Genomic DNA, 25689 nt, shown 5'->3' with positions numbered 1-25689 from the left:
TCCTAGTGGCTCAGTAATTAAACTGGACTACATTAGGCCAATTTCCTAACCTGAAAAGTGGATGTTAAAAATACATGTATTGCTATTCTTTTGATATAAAGGTAGAAACTGCTACCAACCAGAGGGGTTAGTTCAGCTACTCATTTTTACTAGCAGCATCAGAGGGATTCTTTGCTTTCCTTTAAAGCATTTCACACCTACATGGCCCTCTTCCATCTTTTTTGTCAATTGGCAAGAAAACACATACTCATACATGCCTGCTTTCCTACCTCAAGCTACTTGTAGGAGTAAGTAGAGAAGCAGGCAGCCACTTGTGTGGTGTGTAAAGGGGAAGGGGACAAAGCCTCCTTCCAATATTCGTAATATGCTAGAGGTGCTGCCCTATTATTATAGCTTCACTTCTTTGGTTCTGGAAGGAATTTCTATCTTCTTGGGGTCCTCTTTTAAATGGCAATAAAGCTTGCAGAAGCCATATGCATTATTTGCTCACTATTTTAGATGTGATGTGGAAAAGAAAAGACATGGCAGTGGGTTTGGTATGGAAAGAGATGATGGTTAAGTCCCAGGTCTATCATTGTGAATGAGTTGGGTACTGGGAATAATACTCTCTGTCCCACCTATGTCCCTGGGTGATTGCGAAGATGAAAAGAAATATGTTGCATAGAAATGCCATGTAAATTATAAAGGCCCTATTAATTCAATTTTTCATCATTGTTGATTAATGCCTCAGTTATGATCAAGTTCAACAAAATGCAAAATCTATGAAAAAAAAAAAAGTACCTGGACTGAGGTGGATCATTCTAAACTGATGAATACTGAGCATGGTGAGGGAAAGAGAAGTATAGATAGAATAAGGCATCTAGGGTAATCGTTAGCACTGTTTGCCAAATAGTTATGTGTTTTCCAGGCACATGGATGGCTTTTATTTTCCTGCTCAACTAAAGATAGCATATCTGGGATTTTTTGCTTTGCAAGGAAATACAAGCAAAAGAAAGAATTATATTCATCAACAGGATGCCTCCACCTACTTGGTCCTTGAGAAGCTATGATATGCAGAAATTCCTGGTAATCCATGTTAGATGTGGAGCATGAGCAAGAAATAAGCTTTTACTGTATTAAGCCACTGAGATTTCAGGATCATTTGCTAGCCTATTCTGCCGGTATGGGTCAAACATAAATTTTGCGCATGAACCATCTCCCTAGTTTTGACCCTCCCCCTGTTGTAGTTTATCTTCTGCTCTTTGAAGGGAAGAGCCTCTGAAAACAGTTTTCCTATGGATAATTTACATTTGTTAATAGTGCTTCTGGACTGGTCTCACCACTAAGTTGTCTTTGGTTTACTTTATTGAAATACACAAGAATGGAGACACTCTAGCTCAGTTTTTGTTTGTTTAACATTTGGCAGCTTATCCTTACATAAAAGTTGAGAGATCCTTTCTGTGAAGGAAGAGCCACTTTTGGGATTTTACAGACAGCAAAGGAGGGCTAAGCAAATTCTGGAAGGATGTTAATGTGGATGATAAAATGGAATTCATTGTCATGAAAAAGTCAGATTTGAAGAAATATCAGAAAGGATAAAAAGGGTACAATTTAGCAACAAAAAAGGGGAAAAAATGGAAGACCACAGAGCAATTTTATTGTTCACCACCAGAAACCCGTCCTCATCTTGACCAGACGTGGGAAAACTGGACTAGAGGATATTTGAGAAATATTCCATTATGTCTCAACTGGAAGTTTCTGGTTTGTAATCAACAAAAAACAATTCTAATATAATCAACAAAGCCTAAATCTAATTTAAACAGAAAAACAAAATTGACTTGAAAGATACTGAGTAGCTCCCAGCATTGTGAAGAAGGCTGAATAAACAGACTCAGCAAGGATTAAAGCTGAGGCAACACTGGGGATCCAGGGAGCTGGTATGGCAAATGTACAGTCTTGGAAATGAATGAATTCCTGCCATTTTGCAGATTTTGGTCACTCTGCTCATGTCAAACTGTGGGTAAAAGATTTGGATCATGGACTTTTGCTTAGGCCATAGCAGAGCATGGCTCCCTGGTTGATGGTCCCGGTAGATTCTATGCAATAAAGCAAAATTGAAATAATATAACCAGGAAAAACAAATGTTAAGTGGCAAAAAAAAAAAAAATTTCCACCAAAACCAGCATTAGAAATATAGTTCTGGAGTGGTAAGCCTGAGTTTAGATTTGACTTAAGAAATAACTAGGAATTGTAGTAGATAGACTACACATGGAAATGGCATTCCCTAAATAAAACTTAAAGAAAAGATCCTTACTTTTGTGTACACACACACACACACACACACACACATACACACATTAAAAAAAGGTAAAGAGAAGATGAAAGCAATAGTCAGGTAACAGATCACTGGAATAGTATGAATTCATGTGAAGTAGACACTTCCTGTGAGGTTCCGACTTTTCAAAAGAAAAGAAATAAATCTAAACCCTCTGAAAAATTGTCATGGGGAGCAATGGATTTGATTTGAGGATTGAAACAGAGAGGAATTAAAGACAATTCATGCTGCAGCAAGATAATCAAATCATGTAGCAAAGTTTTATACTGAGTGGATAGCGGTAATTAAAAATGATTCTCATTTAACAACTCTGAACGCAGCACACCAATTTCTCAAGATTTCTGTAAGTGATTAATCTTTTCTCTTCATAATAAATTGAATTGAATTTCTATGTTTGGACTCAGTGAATGCTGATGGATCCAAAATCTTTTAAATCCATTTTTAAAATATTCTTTTCCTCTCTTCTTTCAATTCATCACCCTAAGAAATGTTGTTTAGATGGTGGTGAGTTCTAAATGGATTGATTGCTTGTTTTAAGTAGCTCTCTCCTTTCTTCTGGGGGAAGGAACTGTACTTTTAAGAAGGCCTATTCTGAGGCATAATGCGAGATCATGATTCAGGGCTCCTCATATTTTCAAGCAAGAATATGAAATGAGACACCTACAGTACCTGAGGAGAGTTAGAATTTTTTTCAGAAGACAGGAGATTTTGTTCTTCTATCTGCATTGTGCATGCAAATGTAGAGGGTATGCATGCACATTCACAAGCCTTTAAAGATAGGCAGAGAAAGGGCAATAATGTTGAGAAACGTGAGACATGAAACACAAGAGGAACAGAATCTATCCTTACAGGGAGAGAGATGGTGACAAGAAGGAAGGGAGCCTTTAGGCTGACAGACAGTGAAGTGGGAGGATGGAAGTTTTCAAAAGTTAGTAACTTAATGAACTTTAAATTTCCAAAAATGGGGGGGGGGAGCGGAGAAGATATATGTTCCTATTAAGAACTCTATACTTGGAGTTAAGAATGTTATTTTACTTAAGCATTAAAACTCCTACAGAGAAAAGAGTTTGGAATCTAAGTATTAAGTTTGAAATATACCTTCCTCTAGGAATAATGAGTGCCAAATTCAGCTGACTTTGCACATCTCCCCTTAGCCATACAAGGAGGCTAATTGATGAATGGACTGTGAGGAGAAATCTTTATTGGGGTCTTTCAGAAGAAGATCTTCAGAACCAAAGTATTTTGTAGTTTGAATGGGCTAAAATGAGTCCCTGGGGCTCAAGACTCTAAAAGAAACCCTAACTCTTAGGGCAGGTTTGGAAAACTTTTTATTTATAATGTTCACATATAAAAAATGGTGACCAGCTGCTCTCCTGGTCTGGTCCTTGCCGAGGCCAGAACAAGAAGGAAGGATCTAAATCACAAAAGAGAATTATTTAAACATAAGGAAAGACTTCCTGCTTTGATGCAGTGGGGAAAAAAATTATACTAGAGTCCAAAGAATACAGATTTAGGCAGAGCTTTGTCACTATCAGATTGAAGAGAATAAGTTATGTGAAGTGTGTTTCCTCTTCTTTAGAAAGGTGGTGCTGAACTATATTCTCACTCATGTTACTTCTATACTTAGTGGCACAGCCATGTCTAGAATCCATGCTTCCGGATGCCATCCACTTCTTTAACCCACCGTCCATCTCCAACCTGTGGAATAAAGGGGAAAAAGAGGCGAGAATCTGTTGATTATAACTGTGCATTTGAAAGGACAAAGTGCTTCCTTACTATGAAAACCAAGCTGAGGAAATATGGCTTTTACCTGGAAAAGTTTAATCATGAACAGAGAAGGATGACTACACTGGATGCAAGTTATATTTTAATCAGCAGCAGGTATGGGTACTTATTTCTCATAGTGGCATACAGTATCAATAGTACAGAAGACCAGTCATATTAGAACTTGATCTTTTTTTGGGGGTGGGGCACCTAGATGGCTCAGTTGATTAAGGGTCTGACTCTTGATCTCAGCTGAGGTCTTGATCTTAGGGTCATAAATTCAAGCCCCAAACTGAGCTCCACGCTTATGTGGAGTCTACTTAAAAAACAAAAACAAAAACAAAAAACTTAGTCTTTCCTCCTAATCACCCTTCTTTCTTGAATGTAACTTTGGAAAAGCCAGATAGAGCATGTAGAAGTTGAAGGTAGGTAAAGTGAAAAAAGGAGAAGAAATAAGAAAGAAAGAAAGAAAAGGAGGAAGAGAAGGAGAGAGGGAGGGAAAAGAAAAGAGAAAAGAAGAAAAGAAAAGAAAAGAGAAAAGAAAAAAGAAAAAAAAAAGAAAAGAAAAGAAACTGGACTTTATTCCTTTCCCTACTATAGACTTCTAAATATGGGTCAAGTTTGAGCTACAGTGGAGAAAGAGGAAATAGGGGACTGAATGAGGGATTAACATGTTTTTATTAGACTTGAATTAACCTATTTTTTAATAGTGGGGTAGATTATTGTTCAGCAATGATTCATTCTCTCTACCTCCTGGAGGAGTATGCTTCCCTGCTTACTTAAGCATGTGGATCAGAAGTGACTGTAGAAGTCCAGAAGTGGATGTTCCAAACCTACACCTTTTGTTAGCATGAATGTTCTCTGTTACCACTCTGGAAACTCCTGATTTCACTGTGAAAAGAATATACCCCAGAAAGTCTCTGATCCTTCTAGCTGGAGGCCCCAAAGTAAGACAAATGAAGTAGAACCACAGTGGGCAATCTGCAGAACCACACCCTGAAGCAGAGCCACTCAACGAAACCACTTGCCTGTGAGCAGGAGAATCAGTGTTTATGGCCACAAGTTTGGGGATGATGATTATTATTGTGGCAGCAGCTGACTAAGCTCAATAGTAACACATTCAAGTAGATTAAAAATCAAAGAGAATAAAAAGAAATTCAGTGGAAAGTCTCCCTCCTTCTACAGTTACACTAGCCAGCAATTTCCCTTCCCATGGGCACATAATTTCATTAAGTCCTGCGATGTTCTGAAGAGTAGTTAATTATACATAATTAAATATGAATATATATGTTTTCCTCCCTTTATCACATATTGATAGGTTTTATACTTACTTTCTTGCTTTTTTCCCCACTTAACCTTTTGCTTCAGTACATAAAGAACATCTTCATTCTTTTTGGCACCACATAATATGCATCATATTAATGTATGGATCATAGTTTCTAATCTAGTCTGTGAGAAACGATCAAGAAAAGTTATAGGATCTGCTCAATACATTGTCCAGGGGTAGTCGTGGAGTACCAAGTGGGTGGGATTGAAAGGCTCTAGTAAGAAAAAATAAAATTATTTACTGCCTTGAACCCTACTGAGTCCAGCCCATTCAGTAAGCCAGTTGTTGTTCGGATTAAATGAGTTAATACATGTAAATCACTTAGAAAAGCATCTGGCATACAGTAACTGTTCAGTATATACACAGTTGACCCTTGAACAACAAAGGTTAGAACTATGTGGGTCCACTTATACACAGATTCTTTTTGACAAATACAGTACAGTATTGTAAATGCATTTTCCTTATAATTTTCTTAATACTTTCTTCTATCTTACTTTATTGTAAAAATGCACTGTATAATACATATAACATACAAAATAGGTGTTAATTGTTTATGTTATCGATGATGATTTTAATCAACAGTAGACTATTGGTAATTAAGTTTCTGGGAAATCAAAAGTTATATGCAGATTTTTGACTGCATGCCGGTTAGCATCCCCAATCCCCACAGGGATCAAGGGTCAACTATAATTGTCACCTCCTTTTCTTCCCCCGGGCTTTGGCTGCACTCACCTTGTACAATCAGAGGTTCTCCTTGCACCTTTCAGAGGATTCTGATGCAGTGTCCTCATTCCTTTCCCTCATTGTCAATGTTTCACAAGTCTCTGACCTCATGGGGCTGGGATCACATACATTTGGAAGTCAGGCAGATAGGTTCGAGTCTGAGCTATGTATTCATTCTTGTGTGATCTTAGTCCACACCAAGCATCATTTTTCTATTCTGTAAAATGGGGCAAATTATACATACCTCCTATGATTTTTGTATAGTTTAAAGGAACAATGTAAATAATGTCTGACACATAATAGCCCTGAGTAGTTAACTCCCTTGACTCATTTTCTCTTCTCCTTTTCCTTATTGATCGTCTTCTTCATTTCCATAGTTTCACCTATCTCTATGTAAGTGATGTCCAGATCTCTATAGATCACTTAATTTCTATTTTACAAATGAACAAATAAAATCTCACTCTTTTCCAAGTGTCCAAAGACCTATCAGACATAACAAAGAGATGTGATTGGCATCTCTATTGCGATAGATCCAAACCAATCTTTCCTTGCCCACTGATTCCAAATTATCCTCCCCACTTGACTGTCTTGTCTGTGAATGACCCTAAGCACCCATTCTTTAAACCTCACTGCCATCGTCTAGTCTTTCTTTTCCCATTCCTCATATATCCATTCATTTGCTAAGTCTATGTGTGCATAATGATTATGTAATCAAAGGTCTTCAAAGATGGAAAGAACTTTGAGGCTCGCATTGGAAACCATTCCACAGATGAGGAAAACTGAGGTCTGGAGAAGTAAAGGGAATTCTAGTAAAGGAGAGATAGGACTAAGACCTGAGTCCTTGGAGATGCAGGATAGTGTCCTTTCCATAACACTCCACTAACAGACTTCTTTCTTGACATTTTTGCTGTTCCCACCATGGATCAGGCCATCGTAGGTCTGCCCCATTATTACAGCAGCCTTCTACCTCTTTTCTCTGACCCAATTTACCTATATACGCCTTCCTGACTAATCTCATGATAGTACAGTCTGTCATGAATCAGGATTATGGCATCTGTTCTGGTTCTCCCAGGAGGCCTAGGGTACAGTTTTTCATACTTAGTCATTTTATAATTACCTTCACAACTTTGGTCACATTCATCTTCATATATGCTTAATATTTACCTTAGAGTTTCCTAACTCTGCCTTAGGTGAACTCACTTTTTCCCCCCTTAGCCCCAACCTAAGCAATAATAATTTGTGAAGTCATGAGTTTGGTGCAATAGTTTTTGGGTTTTTTTAATGTATGTTAAAACATGTTACTATTGAAATTGAGATTCTGTTCTGTATATCACTTAAAACCATGTCAAATACCACATTTCAGAAGATGCTAAACCCCCAGAAAATGAGTGAAAACTCAACTGGTTTAAAGAAGAGGGTACAAAAAATTAGAATGTTCTGAAAATAAGGTAGTAAGCTTCCTATCACTACAGATATGCAAGCCAAGATTGACCAGTCACTTTTAAGGGATCATATGCATTAAAAACTTAGAATAAATTATCCTCAAGGTTTTTTCCAATTCTGAGATTCCATGATTTTAAGGCCTAACCTCATACTTTTTAATTAGTTACTATTGGATGAATCCTTTGTAGAATAAATTTTGACTCACTCTTCCCGCCCCCCCCCCCCCCAAGAGAAAGCTGTGGTTGTTCTCTATTGCCTTCCAAATGAAATACTTTGTGAAATGAGGATTACTCCTTCCTTTTAACTTGGTTAAGTTTCTAATGAAGTTTCTACTTGCTTATTCAATCAAGCAGTTTCTTTTCACTTATACTCCCTCTGACTTTCATTTTAGCTCCTCTCCAGGGATCCCTGGGTGGCGCAGCGGTTTGGCGCCTGCCTTTGACCCAGGGCGCGATCCTGGAGACCCAGGATCGAATCCCATGTCAGGCTCCCGGTGCATGGAGCCTGTTTCTCCCTCTGCCTGTGTCTCTGCCTCTCTCTCTCTCTCTCTCTGTGACTATCATAAATAAATAAAAATTAAAAAAAAAATTTTAGCTCCTCTCCAAAAAGGAGACATTTCAACCCCAAGTCTAAGGTCATTTCCTAAGTAGAAACTCCACTGAAATCAACAGAAGTCATGAGCATCTTAATTAATACCTAACTTTGGAGTTAGGAATATTTTCCCTCATACTCCATCACAGAATTAAACCTGGGCTACTCTCATTTCTGAGTTTCTATTTTGTTTTTACTTCCCATTTCTTAAAAAAATAACAACTGCAACATTCCTCAAAAAGGTGAGAAGGGTCCAGACTACTAATCTCTCTCTTTCTCTAAAGAAAAGAAAGAGAATTTATAGCTTTTAGTGGTTGTGAAAACCAGGAAATAATAGAGAAATCATGCATTCTGCAGGAATTCTCCTGAGTGTATTAAATTAAACTGACAGCGTTGATATCGCTATTCATGTTGAAATAATTAGCAATTCTAAGACTATTAATGGTGTATTGTATCACTGTTTTAGAATTGGTAGGATGAATGCAAAAACCTTTTGGTGACTTTTGCTCCTACTAAAATTTAATTAGCCTTAGTTACTGACCTCATGTTTTATGTAACAGTACACTCCAAAATGATCTCATAAAGAATTGAAGTTTTAGAAGACATTCTTGCTTTAAAAACTAGCATCACATAAAAGTTCTCTGAGTGTTTTTAAACTACTTTTACAAAGTATTCTTATAATTGCTAACATTACCTATGGGACTGACTGACTTTGAATTTAATTGAAGTAAAAATGCATCTCTTTGACAAGGTCACTCTTTAAAGTGGAGCTGCACTACTTTGCATTATAGTTCTGATTTTTTTCTTTCTAAATTAGCTATGATCTATAAAATTATCGATAAAGAATAATACCTTAGCCATCAAATATTAATAATGATTACAAAAGAGAGAAACTACCTTTAATGCACCTAAAATTTATGGGTGGTAATGATCTCTACTAAATCTGGAAGATTGGGTCTGTGTAGCTGGGGGTGGGCAATGCAATGGGGTTCAATGGAAGGCTCTGAGCCAGAATAGATACGCTTCATAAGAGATTTGAGACTATGAAGTCTAAACTAGCTGAAATCAAGCAAAGCCTTAAAAATAAAACAAAACAGGAGGTACCATACATGGTACAGTATTGTTATTTGGGGGTAGATGGGAAAGAGTTCATCCACCAATATTTCCATGTTATTTAATGGAAATCTTATGAATGCTTTGTGATTGCACATTGTTCTGAAAGTACATTATGGAAATGAGTATTTTGTATTAATAGATTGTCGTTCTTCGATGATTTCAGACATATTGGACTTCACCTCAGAAAGTTATTAAATGTCTTCTCAGTTTTGAAAAAAAGGAGAAGGATGTTCAAATCTTCCTTCTAGTGGGCAGCAGGCCTAGAAGCTTACACTAAACTTCCTTCTGAGCTAAAGCCAGAATCATGCTAGTCAAATGAAGCACAAGAGCTCATTATGCTCAAAATGCAATGTCTGAGTGACCTGCGACTTTTTTTCCATGCAACCTTAGTTCTATAAGACCTCTTATTTGAAAAAAAAATGGGGGGGGGCATCTTATTTCAATATTATAACTCTATTATGCTAGAAACTACAGGGCATATGGTAGTTGTAGAACTCTCTTGGTTAATAGTATTTACAGATATCACTTGAGGCAGGGATATTACTCCAGAATGAGTCACAAACTGTGAGCATTGCAGTGATGGCTTTATGGAATGAGGGAAGCAACACGGTGGGCTGGAAGGAGCATGAACCCTCGAGGCAGAAGGAAACAAAACAAAACACTGGGTTCAAGGTTCAACTACTTCTAAGATATAAATATGGATAAAACACTAAATTCCTGTGAGCTTCAGTATCTTCAGCCATAGAACAGAGTCAATACAGACTGACTGTTTTCTGTGAAAATCAAATGAGATAATATATACTAAAGATATCTGAATTTCCAAGGAGCTATACATATATAAGTTGCAGTTATTAATAAAGGTAATGCAATTTTTGCCATGTCAGACCCCTCCTCATTTAGCACTCCCTGCAAAGGACACATGGGATACAAAAACACACTCCTCTTCTGATTTTTATCTCATCTCCACACAGAAGAGAGGGTTGTACTAACCCTATACGTGGTCAAGTAATTTATTGTACGTATGATTCATGTCATTATAATCAGTCAACAAAGCTATTGACTGCTTTGTATAGAGCAACATGTTAGGCCCTGTGGAATTAAAAAAATAAGTAATGAAAAAAGAAGTGTGTGATTAATTTAAAAGACTAAGCAGAAACATGAAAGAGCTGAAGAATGTTTGCAAAAAATATATGAAATCAAATGAAGCTATCTAGGTATTTATAGACAACTGAACTGTGTCAATAAAGGAGGCTCTGTAAAAGAATCAACTTGTATAAAGGTTCTGGGCCCGGAATAGCAGAGTGCAAAGGGAAGTGGTATTTTCAAGGAGAAAGAATAGTGTGGCACAGTGTGACTTATTCCATGGCCCCCTTCAAGTGCCTATACAACCTAGTAATCATATATTCTTCCCTTACTTCTCCTCCTGACATTTGTCTATTAAATAACTGTAGTTTGAGTGCTGTAGAACCAGATATCTGCCTTCTAGAAGCCTAAGTCCTAAAATTAAATTGAAGCAAAAAACGGACTCCCCTAGGAAGAGTTTAGAATATTGCATATATACTCATCCAAAAAAAAGAAGGTTTTGTGGGAAAGATTACTTTTTTTATAGTGAGAGCTTGAAAGGGCACAAATAGGCATTTCTAGCTTTTTCCTCTTCTTTTCTGAGGTAGAGCAGGGTTGGGTTTCTTATTTTCTTTTTACTTATAGATACAATACAGTACTAGAGGCTGAGAACTTGAGTTTTTTTTTTTAAGACTTTTTTTTTAAACTTTTATTTATTTATGATAGTCACAGAGAGAGAAAGAGAGAGGCAGAGACACAGGCAGAGGGAGAAGCAGGCTCCATGCAGGGAGCCCGAGTGGGACTAGATCCTGGGACTCCAGGGTCACACCCTAGGCCGAAGGCAGGTGCTAAACCACTGAGCCACCCAGGGATCCCCGAGAAGTTGAGTTTTAGATACAGTGAGACTTAGTAACCTTGGGCAAACTATTTGCCATCTTGAGTCTCAGTTTTTCCATTTCAAAATAAGAATTCTGTATAATCTCCAGAATTTTTAGAACAGAGCATATTGAATTCCCTAGGAGGGAAAAAACACTATAAAGATTAAATATTGGCTTCTGTTAATATTCTCTTAAAAACAAAATCCAAAATACCTGTAAGAAAACTTATCTGCCTTCTTCAAGCACAACATTTTTATAAGTTACTCTTACATCAACTGCAACTGAACCATTAGAAAAGTCTACAATGGATTAGTGAAGTTTAAGATGAAACTTAGCTCTTGTTGAATAGAAAGAAGTCTGTGACCCTGAGACATCCAAAGAGGTACCCAACCAAAGAGGAAAGAATCATTCTACCTTATGCTAAATCATTGCTCTTCTGCTTTTATTGAAAATTTTCTAAATTCTCTACTAATTACTCCTAAATATGTACATAGATTAGCCACTCAACTAGAATATTTTAAATTACCATCCAATTTTATTTCTGGACTTCAGCCTCTTAAACTACTCAAGGACAACAAAGGATTCCATTAAAGAAAAACGAACATATCTGAGATATTTCCCACTGAGTGATCAGGAAAGATGTCTTCTTTAATGAAAGTATAATGTGAAACAACATAAATCAAGAAAATAGGGGAAAGGGTATCTATGTAGAGCCCTACTTTTACAACAGTAACAAGTGAGTAAAAAAAATAAATAGATAAAAACATGAAGCCTCGATATCTTCAACAATTCTACGTGGGTGTTCAAAACCAAGAACTTACCTGTCATTAATACAAGAGAATGCAAGAGATGCTAACTTTTATTTTCTCACATAAATTTTAAATAAAGCCTTGAAAATGGATTCGTTGAGTTGACAGCAGCAGTAGTCAAATCTCATTCTAACCCCATCCCCAGACGAGGTCAGGAAAAGCTCTTGAAAGTGGCTTATTTTACATCATAGCCTCAGGTTAAGCCAAAATAATCCAGGAGGAGGAAAACAACAATCATAACAACAAAAAAATTCCCACAGTGAGCTACACACCCCAGATGCCCAGACCTTCCATGGGATCTTAATGAGGGTCAAAGGTCAGTGCTAAGAAGCCTGGTGAAACAGTGAGAACCAAGATCCTGTTTCCATTTTAATGCCCTTATGTTTATGTTTTGCGTTCTGCAGGGGAAAGGCCGAGACAATTCTACTTCCAGGGAGGCCAGAGAAAAATGCACTGGATGTAGTAGTTTGACAGAAAAATAAGGGTGTGCCACAGGGCCAAATGTAGCTTCAGTTCAGAAAAATACAGAACTGCCAAAAAATATACTGTTAGCTGGAAGTTCTCATTCAACCCTGGCCTAAAATTAAAGTACATTATTAAAAGAAAGACCATTGTTTTCAATCTGCCCCTTCACCTCTCCACCCACACACCTCCAGAGAAGGCTGCTCATGTTTAAATTTAGCAAAAATATTAGTTATATAATGGTCATGAGCCAGCTCAACATCCCAGTTTCCCAATTTGTCACGCCTGACCTTCCTATGGCACTCTGATACACCCCATCTTATTACAGCTGCTTATTTTGTTTATCTGAGAGACTCAGATTATAGTTTATCATTAATTAAAAGTTACCTGTGTGCTTGGCCATTTCAGTCAAAACTGGTTTTTATCTCTATAGAACAATTTTCCCCTGAGGGTATAAAATGCTAGACCCCCCCTCCCACCAACCCTAACTGCCTTTCCTATCTCAGCTTCTGAACCTTTGATAACCTTTGAAACTAGATCCAAATCAACATTTCATGTAGTTCCTGAGCTTATCATTTTGGGATAACTTTAGCTTCTGGTTTCCAGGCCAAGACTTGCTGGAAATCCTGAAACAACATGAGTACGTTCATCCTAGAGGGAAGTCCAGTGGGGATCGGAAATGCCATAGTCTATTTTGACCTTACCAAATGTCTAGTTGGTCCTGGCTGGGATTCAGGAGGAGTAAGCTTCTCACACCATCCTGTGGTTAAACAGATGAGAGAAAATGTCATGACAGCCTCTCCCAAGAGAACAGGGATTGTGGCTTTTCCTCCTAGGTCTAGTACTGAAAATGAAATAAGTCACAGGCCCTGATGCTTAGCAATTATAAAGTTTTTTGAGTGCCTACTCTGTGCTAGGCTCTGGGATATGCACTTTATGTGGCTTATCTCCTTGAATCCATCCAATAGTCTTCTGAGGGTAGTTCTGTTATTCTCTCCATTTTATAGATGGGAAAACTGAGGCTCAGAGAACTTAATCTTAAAGTTAAAAAGCTAGCAAAGACTAGAGACAGTTTTAAACTCAGTCTGGATCAGAACTAGCAGCCTACCCTCTTCTCCACTATGGAAACTTCTGTCAGCATTGTGTGCCAGAAATCACCTGGTGAATGTTGACACCTGTTTCCTTCACCATCTCTGCCACTTCCCAGAAAGATTCCATTCCCTGAGTTACTTTGGGTTATAAACATCTGAAAGAGAGAAAGGAAGGAAGGAAGGAAGGAAGGAAGGAAGGAAGGAAGGAACGAAGGAAGGAACGAAGGAAGGAACGAAGGAAGGAAGAGTCTATCCAGGTGATTCTGATACAAACCAGAGTTGGAACCACTGAATACTGCAGGTAATAAAGTAGGTTAATAGATTCTGTCAACTGTAAAGCCGTTTGTGAATGCTTTTTAATCAATATGCTCCTTGGGGCAGAGACATCATCTTATAGATTTTTGCATTATTTTTTTACTCATTGAACAAATGAATACTAAGTGCCTACTACATTTTAAGAACAGCAAAGGCCTTCCATAAACATCAGAGAAAGTCTCTGGGCTCATAGAGCTTAAAGACTAGCTCTGTAAGACCCTACAACAAAGCAGGGTCACAGGGGCCATTCAAGAAGCAACTATCAAATTGTTAAAGTATTTCTACATATTGCTTTGCTTTAACCTTTTCATTGTAGTTTGGGGTAGATAACTCTTTTGGTTAACTACTGCACAAAAAGACTATACATTCTGTATGAACACTCTTCCAGAACCATAACCCCACCTCCTTTCTTTTAAACATTAAGCCCCTATGTGGTTTGGAGCACAAACATGATGCTCTACTGATATGAAGATACTTTTCCCGTGGGGGCAATACTTTCAGTTTTCTTTTCTAGTGCTAGGTCTATGTTCTCAACTCATACTTTTTGGGCACCACTGCAATAATCCACTGAAAGGTGGTAGTTCAGAATGACTATGTCCCTAAGTTCTCAAACTCCAATTTGGTTTGCATCAAGTTTCTCCTTGACCATAAATCAAAAACCTGCTATCAAAACCAAAAGGACAAACAAGATTTGGTGTTTGACATTCTAAAGACATGTCTATGGCCATACCACCCTGAACGCCCCCGATCTCTTCTGAAATTCTGATTTGTGCACTTAAAATTTTGTTGTTGTTGTTACAAATTTTCATGAAATTTATCTGGATTTGTTTCTAGATCTGGTAGACAGGAAATGTCTCAATAGTAGTCATGAATTAATTCAAAACTTGGGGCATGTAAACTACTGATTTAAAAAAAAAACAAAAAACTGTACCTCCCAGAATATATAGTTGAGAAGACTAAAAACACATTCTTTCACCAGACAAATTCCACTTCTTTAGTCAATTCATTTTCACACGATCCCAGAATTTTTTCCTAAATAATGATTTAAAAAATATACATCTAATAAGCCCCTCCTTAAAATAAGACAAACACATCTCCAATCTCTTTTGGTTCCCTTTTAAAATACATCTGATTTCAGGAAATTGCTGTGATTTTGTTTTAAATGAGTGTGAAAAGTGAGCACATAGTTTTTGACAGTAATAATTCAAAAATAACATATATATATTTGATATTTAATATTCCTTGAAAAGCCAAGTCCTCCTTGAGTGCCTAAAATAGGTAATATCCAATCTAGAAACTTTTGTCTAATTAAGAGCATGGCCATGAATTTGGGAAGAGATCAGGCCAAATCTTGACTTCTCTTTGAAACACTCTTTTAAGAGTGAAAATAAAAGTTACATTCACACAGAGGCCCCTCACAGGCCACTGAACAAGGGAAAAGCATTGTTGTTAGAGGGAATGCAGAGGAAGGGAGGGCGGAATCATCTGGATAATGACCCTAACCTCAAAAGCCTAAGCTCACCTCTCGAGGGGCTACCTGGAAATTGAGTGAGACCCAACACTGTCTGAGTGATCTCTCTGGACTACAGAACTGAAAATTGGGCCTGAGAATTTTCTCACTTTGTTTTGCAGTCAGACTATAAACAAAGATATTTTTATTACCTTCTGAACAATTTCCCTTTGCAAACACCATTTGTCAATCATGTTGGGCACACAGAGCATACTCAAAGTCTATGAAAGAAAACTTCCCTCGAGTAGCACCCAATCCAACACCCAATACCTATTTTTTGAGTCTCTTCTGCTCACAAACACTGGAAATTCAATGGAAAATAAGACACAGGGTGTCTTCACAGGGTGAAGGAGAATATCAGGAAACTGGGGATGAGGCTGGGAACTGTGTCTTAAATAGAGTAACATTTGCTCAACCAACCAGCTTCATAACCCACAATTATACCAAGGTTTTGTTTTTTTTCTTCCTGTGGTCACTATATCTAAAGGTTAAAATGTACCAAAATAATAAATAACAGAAAACCTACAAATTACTTTATTTTGCAATTCATTTTCCATTTATTTTATTTTATTTTATTTTATATTTTTGTTGTTTTGTTGTTGTTTTTATAAGAGCTTGTCTAGATGCATAGCATCTAGAAGAGTAGCCACTGACATCAAATTTTCGTTACACTATTCCAAGACCCCACTACAGCCAGATGTCTCGGAGTTGCTTTACAACACAAATATGGGCACTTTACTGTGACATAAATTTGTAAAGAATAAAATCTGGGGTATGGGGAAAATCCTTTAAAAACAAGCCAGTCCCACCTTAATAAGTTAAACTGTTTGATTAAGTTAAACTTCTGTTCTCTGCAGCTATAAGTAGCCTTCACACCTTATTCATTATAATAGTGTTTTGGGCAGGATTTCCTTCATTGTCAAAGTGACCCAAATGATCATATAGTGAAAGCCTGTCTTTTTCAATTCAGTCTAAAAATAATGGACATTTTTTTTTCTTTTTTCAAAGGATCTTAATGAAGGTAAAATAATTAAATGTCTCTTTCTAAAAAAACACATTTTCTACACTCTTACCCTCTTAGCCCATTATTAAAAGTTGCCAGGTCTTTACAAAGAAGGGGAAAAAAAGGATATTAAATCTGTGGTGCCAGGGGAACTGACCAGATATAAACAGGGAAAATAAGATTTGACTCTTTTGGGGTAGTTTGAATACCAAATGTTACCATTTGCGTTTGAATAATTGTTTTCTAAGGTGATCTTAACACTACAAAATACAGGCTTTATGAACTCCTTCCCTAAGGATGTGAAGTTACTTATTTCACAAGTATATGCAAAGATTCACCTTATGTTATATCAAAATGGGTCAAATTACAGCATTTCAGAAAATGTGTGTGTGTGTGTGTGTGTGTGTGTGTGCCTTTCAAAGAACAGTAAGGAAAGTGGGCTCCTGAAAGTCGCTCAGATAGATAGCACAGTGGGAGGGAAACAAAACGCCCTTCTGTTTTCCATTAAAGTTATGTTCTGCACCAAGTTTGATTGCTAAACATCTGGCAGTCTTTTCTCTGATAACGTAGTTCAGTGGAGTGGACAATGCTAAGCCTTTGAAGCCCTCCCTGTAACTCTTAGGTGGTAGGTGAACAAGAGCAGAAGATAAGAACTCTAGAATTTTTCCCTTCTATCAAAAGTGGCAAAGAGGTTTACAGTCTTTTATTTTCTTTATTCTTTGAGGTCCCATTGTTTCCATTCCCTTGAATAGGATATAGGAGAAATTATGGGGGAAGTCACAAAAGTGGGCTTTGCCCACTTCCACTATCAGAAACAAAGCCTCTACCTTTTCCTTCACTGAGGGAAAGGAACCGAAAACCAACTGAAATATTCATGATCATGTATTTAAATGCTCTGAGTAATTTATAGTTAGAGAGAAGACAGAAATATTCAAAGTGAGAAGATCTGAAAGATTCTCCTACATTGTTTAGCTCTGATATTATGCATCACTTGTTTCTAAAGAGTCTTCCCTTCATTTATCCAAGCTATCATTTCCAACAACAACAAAAGGAACTCGTTTTAATTAAGAATCAGCATTTTGAAGCTGGGAAAACAACATGGAAGTCACCTAACCCAACTTTACATTTTAAAGACAAAGGAGCTGAGGCATAGTGACTTGGTCAATGACACCCAACTAAATAAGAATAATTGAAATAGTTTACAAGATGCACATAGCAAAAGATTTTTTTCACAAATAAGGATGTGGAGGTTTATGAAACTAAAAGAAGGAGAAACAAAAGCTGTGATGCAGGAGAGTCCTATATAGATAACTAGAATGTGTTGGCTATGAATTTGCCTATGTGACTCTTAGCCACCAAAGCAAAGAAAGAAAAATGATCTGTTACATGTTCACTGTTCATAGATAAAAACACCTGTTTTTATTTGGACTCTCACAAAGTCCCCACACTGAAGTGTGAATCACTCCTGGAGTTAATGCATGCTTACAACAGTAAGTCTCATGGGAATCATGCCCCTCAAAGAAATCTTACAGCATAATGCTGAACAAGAGGAAGCTCACTCCTACTAGATACCACCATGATCCCATTTACGTGCATTTTTTTGAAGTTTGGCTTTATCCAGAGAGAAAATTTGCATGGAAGAATGGAAGGACCAAAGATTATTCAATGCACAGTTATCGGTTGACCATTTACTCTCTGTCAGGCTATATTCTAGGTGTCTTATTTACATTAACCAATTTCATCTCTTCAGCAATCTAGGAGATATATATACTATGTCTTCCCATTTAACAACTGGGGAATATAGGTGTATGACCTGACCAAGTTCATGTAGCTAATGAGGGCTAGAGGCCCACACTCAGGCTTCAGAGCGTAGGCTCTAAGCCACCCTGTGCTATTAACCTAGCACTGCTACTGCTTGACTCCTCAGTAGGTCATTACTCTCTCCTATGTGTGTTATGCTCTTTCAATAGTTCTCAACCTTAAGATTTACTAAGGGGTAAATATTGACACTGAAAATTATCTTTCTGGTAAACAATGCTATTTTTGTATAACAAAAGTAGCTGAAAGTTGATATTTTTAAGCTCTGGAGCCATGCTGAAGAAAAACTATTTCCCAAATTGATTTTTACCAAAACCAACCAACCCTGAGAAATGCTGAAAAGGACAGTTTTCAGATCTCCATAGGAAAACAGAACAGGAAATGCAAGTCAAGTTCCAGGGCTCCCAGTGAAATAATTCACCATAGAAAAGGCTCCTGACACCGCAGGGAAAAGGCACTTCTGCTAACATTTCTAATGTCCCTTAACCATGCTCTCCTACTTACTTTGTAATGATTGCATGTTTTCCCTTTGGGCCTACTAAAGTATTTAATTGCAATTACACTCATTTACATAGCAGATGAGGCTAATTGCTGGTATTAGTTACCAAATGTATGCTTGTATTGTGAGGGTGAAAAAAAATGCCCTACAGAAAAGAAAACGACTGTGCCTCTAATTAAGGAGTTATGAAGTCAGAATGAGCTGGTTCCAAGATGTAAATATGAAATTGAGGGCTTTCAGAACACTATAATGGTTTTTTATTACTCCATCTCACTTCCTTGATTACACACAATGTTTAGGGACTAAAGATAAATACAGTGCAATGTTCATAGTGCTGACCTGATTGCTAGGCACATTCTCTCACACATAGATGGAAATAAATGCAGTTGTCTTGCAAACCCGTGATAAATGGTGGGTTATGAATACCTGGTCTTCATTTACTTGGCTATTCAATTGATAATTCTGGCTCCACTTATTGCAAGAGGAGCCTTGGCATCATCAAATACACACAAATTGGTATTTGACGCTTGTTATGCATACTTGATATACAATAAACAAAGAAATCATGAAATTGGTACAAATTCTTTGAGAAAGACCAAAAGTTGAATACCTCTATGTTGTTCTATTCTTTGATTAATTTCTGTGTTGGCACAATGTCTAAAAATGGCACTCTGTGGTGACTTATCTTGAAGAAGGTTACAATCTCATTGGGAAGACAAAATCTGTACCCTGAAACTATTCTATACATATTTTTCCCCACCCACTTCAAGCCAGAAAGACTTTAAGGCAGAATGGTAGCCAATTAGAAGAGACAACAATATTTAGTACTAAGTATAAACCAGAAGATCAGAATGTCAAGCTGTCAGAAACGACAGGAGCTTTAAGAAGATAACATAAATATATATACTTTTTTTTTTCTTAAAAAAGATTTGCAATGGACAAATAGACAACTTTCACAATCACAGTACTTCAACTGCCAGGACTGACAAACTTCATTGTTTAACAGTTTGTCTTTAGAATGATTTTTCACCAGTAACATTTTTTCTAATTTCTCCTTCTTCTTAGTCTGGATCCTCACCATGACCTTATCTCAAGGATAGGTTGTTCCTTTAAAAAGAGAGATAGACAGACAGACTGAGGAAAGGAGAGAAGAAGAGAGTGAGGGAAAGAACGCATGAAAGGAAAAAAAGAAAGAGAAAGAAAGAAAGAAAGAAAGAAGAAAGAAAGAAGAAAGAAAGAAGAAAGAAAGAAAAGAAAGAAAGAAAGAAAGAAAGAAAGAAAGAAAGAAAGAAAGATTACTTGCTTTGTTGATTCCCTCTTTACTGAATGCTTAACTATGATATTATAGTGTTCAGTTACCTACACAGTTCATTTCATGAAATGAGTCTGGCCATCAGCCAAACCTCTGACTCTTCTTTTTCTCTTTGTTTAAAAAAACAAAGAAAGAAAGAAAAGGAAAAAGAAAAGGAAAAGAAAGAAAGAATTGGAGGAAGAAAAAAGAAATGAAAGAGAAAGGATAAAGAAAATCTGCCATGGCCACCAAAAACTGCATTCCATGGATACCATGGCCTCACCCTTCTTAGTAAGCATTCTTTTTAAATATAAGCCTTTGGTAAACCAATCCCAGGTAGTTATGATGACAAGTAAGCAGAGTGTTATTTTTTAAACTTGTGTGAAAAATCCATTTTGAGTTTCATCTCTTCTCGAGGGTACTCAGGCAGTGCAATCACTAGGCTCTGATGCCAAATGTAAACAGGACATCCTTTCAGATATCCAGGTCCAGCTGGAGAGAACACACACCCTCTGGTTCTTGCCCTGTTCGGGAAACCGACCCCAGTCCTTTCACAGAGAGATGCTGGAGCAGGGAAACCTACTCCTGCATGTGGGATGTAAACAGAATCCTTAAAAACATCTTTTTCTAGCTATTGTTTGATGTGTTCCTCCCCACCCCTTAATTCTTCTTACACCACAGCAGCACCTGCAGGCTAAAATTGTCGAGGCACCCCATGCTTGTGATTTGTCACAGTTTTCCATTCACTGGGGAGAGTTTATATCTTAAGCCCTGGAATCAGAGAATGTTAGTAGTAGAAAGCATTTGAGAGCTCATCCAGCACAATTTTTCTGGCTCTGCAGTTAATAATTAGATGCTGAGGAGTGAAGAAAAGGCACAGCCTTTGAGTAGCCTAATCTCTAGGTGAATTACTGCTTTAGGTGCTCTTAGAAGCAGGTGGGTCATAAAGAAACAAAAACATGAATTCTACTCTGAAGAAATAGTATATGCATATACTTATCATTTCTCTGCGTAATAGAGCAGTATCTTATGAAGAAGTTGTATACGTATATTCCTACCATTTCCCTACGTGGCATAGCACTAAAAAAGCCTCATAAAATATTATATTAGCAAGAGCTCTGTAGCAACAAGAACTGCAGAAGTTTAGAGGTTAAAAGCATCAGTGAGAAATGACTAGTTAGGAAATACTTTAGGTAGGAGGCAAAATTCTCGTAGTGCTCTCCACTTCCACACTGGCAAAGGAGAGGAAATACTCTTACTCGGAAGCTTAAGAATGGCTGACTCTAATCCTGGTTGATAAAAAGTTATTTCTATCTCTACTCATCTTCTCATTTTCCCCTACCCTGTTGCATCAACTCACTGAACTCCATTTCAACCTCTACACAACTGCTCTTGAGTATCTGCCCAACTCAACTTGCTTACTTCTCTTTGAAAATTGCTCACAGAAGTAGGTCCTCAGTTGACTGGTCTTCATTAGTTCAGTTTTCTACTTACCCCACTCGACTCCACCAGACAAAGCGATTAGACCAAGGCTCAATGGCTGATCCAAGTTGGGTCAAACCACTTCTCCCAGGAATTTGGAGTTAGATTATCACTGTTCAATTAGTCTCAACATGCAATTAGAAGTATAACAAATACCTCTGAGACCTGTATACTAGCCATGTGTATTTAAAGCAGAAAGAGACAGAGCAAGAGTACTTTCTGGCTTTCATAGGAACTACTTCAATTCCTTTTCAGGGATTGGCTGCACTTGTCCTCAGGCACCCAGCAATGCAACTGAAGAGTCTTAATTAAAACTCAAGTCCTGGAATTAAATATTTTCCCAGTAGTTTCATCTGAAAAGATTTCTCCTGTTCCTAATCATCTATCTAATTCTAGAATCAACCCATCCTGTACACTAAATGTGAATCCAAACTTGTCAATTTTTCTTTTCACCCTCCAAATTTGTCAGAGCACCGCCAAGTTCAAACAAGATTTAAGACTAGTTAACTAAAATCAGATTCTTCCTAACAGCTTTCAAAATAGTAATTAAATTTAAGGAAATACCCATTGGGGTCCCCAGTGCAGTCTAACCCCTAGTGTACTGACTTATCAGAGCAGTCCCACTTTAAGTTAAAACCTGAAATGATGCTGTTACTTCATGTTTTTACATGCCAATATTTACATGATTTAATATAATCATTTAAAAAATAAAATCAGTAAAGCAAACATGCTTATACAATTGCATGGGACAACAATTTAAATTATGTATAAAAGAAGTTTGTCTTTACAATAAGAATTCCTAAGTAAATGAGTAGAGAAAGGACTGATTACAGTTAGAATTGACTTCAAAAATTTCATGCAGAGGTCTGAAAAGGAAAAAAAAATCTACAAGACTGAATATTTTCATTGGACTATTAATATACATCGCCCACCATCAAGTAAATACATCAGGAATAACACTTGCAGAGACTTTGGTCTTAGCAACCAAAGTGATATTTTCTGAAGAATCACTGACTTCACGTTTCTTCAAGAAGGTCACAGAGACCCTAAAGTATCACATTGCCCTCTGATGTCTTCTTACCAATCCCCCATCATCACTATAGAAGGGCTCAGAACCAGGTCTAAGCCAGACTGTGAAGCAGAGCTCTGTTTTAATATTCTCTCCCCACAAAGACTCTTAGAATCCTCACATTGCCTCTTTAGACCAGGGATCCTCCCCATGGTTCACCCCACTTCCACCTCCAGCACTTTTTTTCCTGGACAATGCCCAATGAACTTGATTTCACCATTCTCCACCATTATCACCACCTTTCCAAGTCCTGGGTTTTTTTTAAATATTTTATTTATTTATTCATGAGAGACACACAGAGAGAGGCAGAGACCTAGGCAGAGGGAGAAGCAGATTCCCTGCAGGGGACCTGATGCAACTCAGTCCCAGAACCCCGGGATCATGACCTGAGCCAAACGCAGATGCTCAGCCACTGAGCCACCCAGGTGCCCCTTTCCAAGTCATTTTATCTTAGGACTCTTATCCTTGATGATAAAACAACAAGTATTTAGGAATGCTGATAAATTAATTAATTATGTCATCCAGCTAATTAGGTTTATATTTTAAGAAAGCTCTGAGACAATGTTCATATTCAGGGATATCTTTTAAACCTCTTTTACATATTCTATAAGATGTAACATAGTGCAGTTCTAGTAATAGGTGCCAAATATAAACTTGGATTGAATTTCTGAAAAGAATTAAGCCAGATGAATCATTCTAGGTTTTCCCCAATGTCTTTCCATCCATCTCTCCTTTCCTTCCCCACATATCCATATGTTCATGCCAAAAGAGGTTACATTAATCAAACTATATGTGGCTCTAGGTAAAAACCACAAAATAAATCTAGAATTTATTAGCTTTGTTTCTATATTATGGCCCCATTGAAGTCATTTGGACATACTTCATCTCAATTTCCTCTTCAATGAAATGGGGTTATTATTGATCTATCACTCCTAGAGCTTTTGGTACATTCTGTTTTGGTAAAACAATTTGGGAGCCTTCCAGGAAAACTGTCAGAGAAAACTAAATATGGACTATTAATTTAAAAATATATACATCAAGCATCTATGGTGCATAAAGCCCTGTATCAGCTTTTAGAGAAGATACAAATATGGCTAAGATTTTCTGCCTTTAAAAAGCCTACTGTGGGAAAGTCTAATGCAGAACTTTATAATCTAGGTAATTTTAGTTAAGATAAAATCACAGTAAAAGCAACAACATTTCTATAACTGTTGTGTAAAAAAGAAAAACACACACTCTTATCTTTCAGAAATTTACGCATCAATAAATGAGGAAAAACGATGAAGAACCTCACATGTCCCTGAAGGTGTAGCCCAAAGAAGATAGGCAAGTTCTATAATTTTCTATGCTTGTTTTGGTAGCTCCACAGAAATTGACCTTACATCTCCAGAACTGTCCTTTCAATATCATTCATCTCTATGGACTCTAGGAAATTGCCGTAGAGTGCCTTATAACAGTGTTCACCTTGTTAACGTTAACTGTGAACTTCAGGTCCTGCTGGAGGTACTCAAGGGATAATAATACATAGAATTTCAAAGCCCAGGAGACAGCTAAATAGAAATAAAGATAACAGTTAAGCTAGGAAAAGCCAGAAAACTCTGAGTTCACCCCCACACACACCCAAGTCAACAGAAAGCACATCAAGTAATTTGTTGAACTGTACACTGACTATGTTGCTGGGATGAATTTGTGTTATACCAGGAATTACCACCTCTAGAGAGCAGATTCATCTGAAAATGCTGTCATGTTACAGGGAAATGCTGAAATTTTAACACTGAGGCCCCTTCTATCAATATTACTTTACAGAAAATCCCAGAAATTATATGGTTAAATATGTCTAGGGATGTTTGGAACATTCATCAAGTTGCTGCTATTTCTAGGATTAAGGTAAAGCATTACTTTTCTTCCTAATTTCTTTCATATGAAAGGAACATATTTCAAAAAAAAAACGTTCTTTGAATGTTCCCTCCAAAAACAATCAAGGACATTTAGAGACAATGATATTCTCCCATTTTGAACTTGAAGGCTAATCTGCCAGCTTCTTAGCCGACAGTCCAAGGAAAAAAAGATTTTCTTTCCTAAGCGTGTAAATAAAAGCATCACTTACTTCAAAACTTTCCTCTCTTTGGAAGTTATAGTTTTTGAACTTAGCATTAAATGCAGCTGTCCAAGAAGTATGTGTGTAGAGGAAATCGGAGGGTGACAGACAGGGAACAGTGAAAGGGCGTTTTTATCTGGTCTCTGAGAAAGCTTGTGGAAAAATTTTCCAAATACTTTATGGAATAGCAAGAAAAGTCAAATGTTTGCAATTTAGGTAAATTTCATTATATCAATGAAGAAACATGGCAGAAGTATTAAGGCACAAAATTTTCCAAGTTTAGGCTTAGGGAAGTTATTACTGTATGTGTGCACACGTGTACAAGTGCATGTATGCCTGTAGTGCATGTGCATGTGTTTTCATTAGGAAGTTCAAATCTTGAGCAACCCCATTTTTTTCCTTTCTTACCCCCAAATTTCCACCAATATTAATTATGTGCCTAGTTAATTTGTCTTTTATTTAGGTATGACACAACTACAGAAGTTGGATTCCAGGAAGTAAGAAAAGAAGGAAGGAAGATAAGAAGGAAGTAAAGGGAAAGAAAAAGATTTCTCTACCTTCCTTCTTCTGTACATTTTCTATAATAATCCTCCCTGACAGCTACTCACTACATTTTTCCCTATATCCACTTTGTGAATTCAACATACCAAGTCACATATTGGGCTCTTTGATATTTCAAATAAGTTTTGTTATATGCTTGCAAAGAAAGCAAATATGATCCATTTAAAAATAAATTCACTTCAAGAAACATAAGTAAGAACTTGGAGCAGAAAGATGGATCTTAGCCATTACTGCATCTCTGCAGGCTACCCTTTTCTTCTTTGACCTGATCTGGTAACAAATTTACAGTTTCAGAGAAACCTGGAGTTAACAAAAAAAAGCTAATATTTTCCCCTTATATCTGCTCCTTATCCTTTTGTATCATTTTGTGTTAAAATATCCAGCTTGTCAAGTGCTCTGGCCTTTCAGAGATGAGCACTAGAAATACATAAATACATAGATGTCTTTTATATAGGCTTTTTCT

General features: G+C 37.1%; 1 long non-coding RNA gene across 1 annotated transcript in view; it reads right to left on the bottom strand.

The window, feature by feature from the left end:
* Positions 1 to 3885: 3885 nt before the first annotated feature.
* Positions 3886 to 25689, bottom strand: part of LOC112919925 (uncharacterized) — a 169638-nt gene continuing 147834 nt past the window's right edge. Inside the window, exons 5-6 of the long non-coding RNA XR_003234988.2 lie at positions 6138 to 6345; positions 3886 to 4012 (exon numbers count right to left, since the gene is read on the bottom strand). This is a non-coding gene — a long non-coding RNA (uncharacterized lncRNA). The remainder of the gene's footprint in view (positions 4013 to 6137; positions 6346 to 25689) is intronic.

This window comes from Vulpes vulpes, chromosome 15 (genome assembly GCF_048418805.1).
Source record: "Vulpes vulpes isolate BD-2025 chromosome 15, VulVul3, whole genome shotgun sequence".
Taxonomy (NCBI): Eukaryota; Metazoa; Chordata; class Mammalia; order Carnivora; family Canidae; genus Vulpes; species Vulpes vulpes.
The sequence above is the reverse complement of the archived record's forward strand: the minus strand, read 5'-3'. Positions and strand labels throughout refer to the sequence as shown.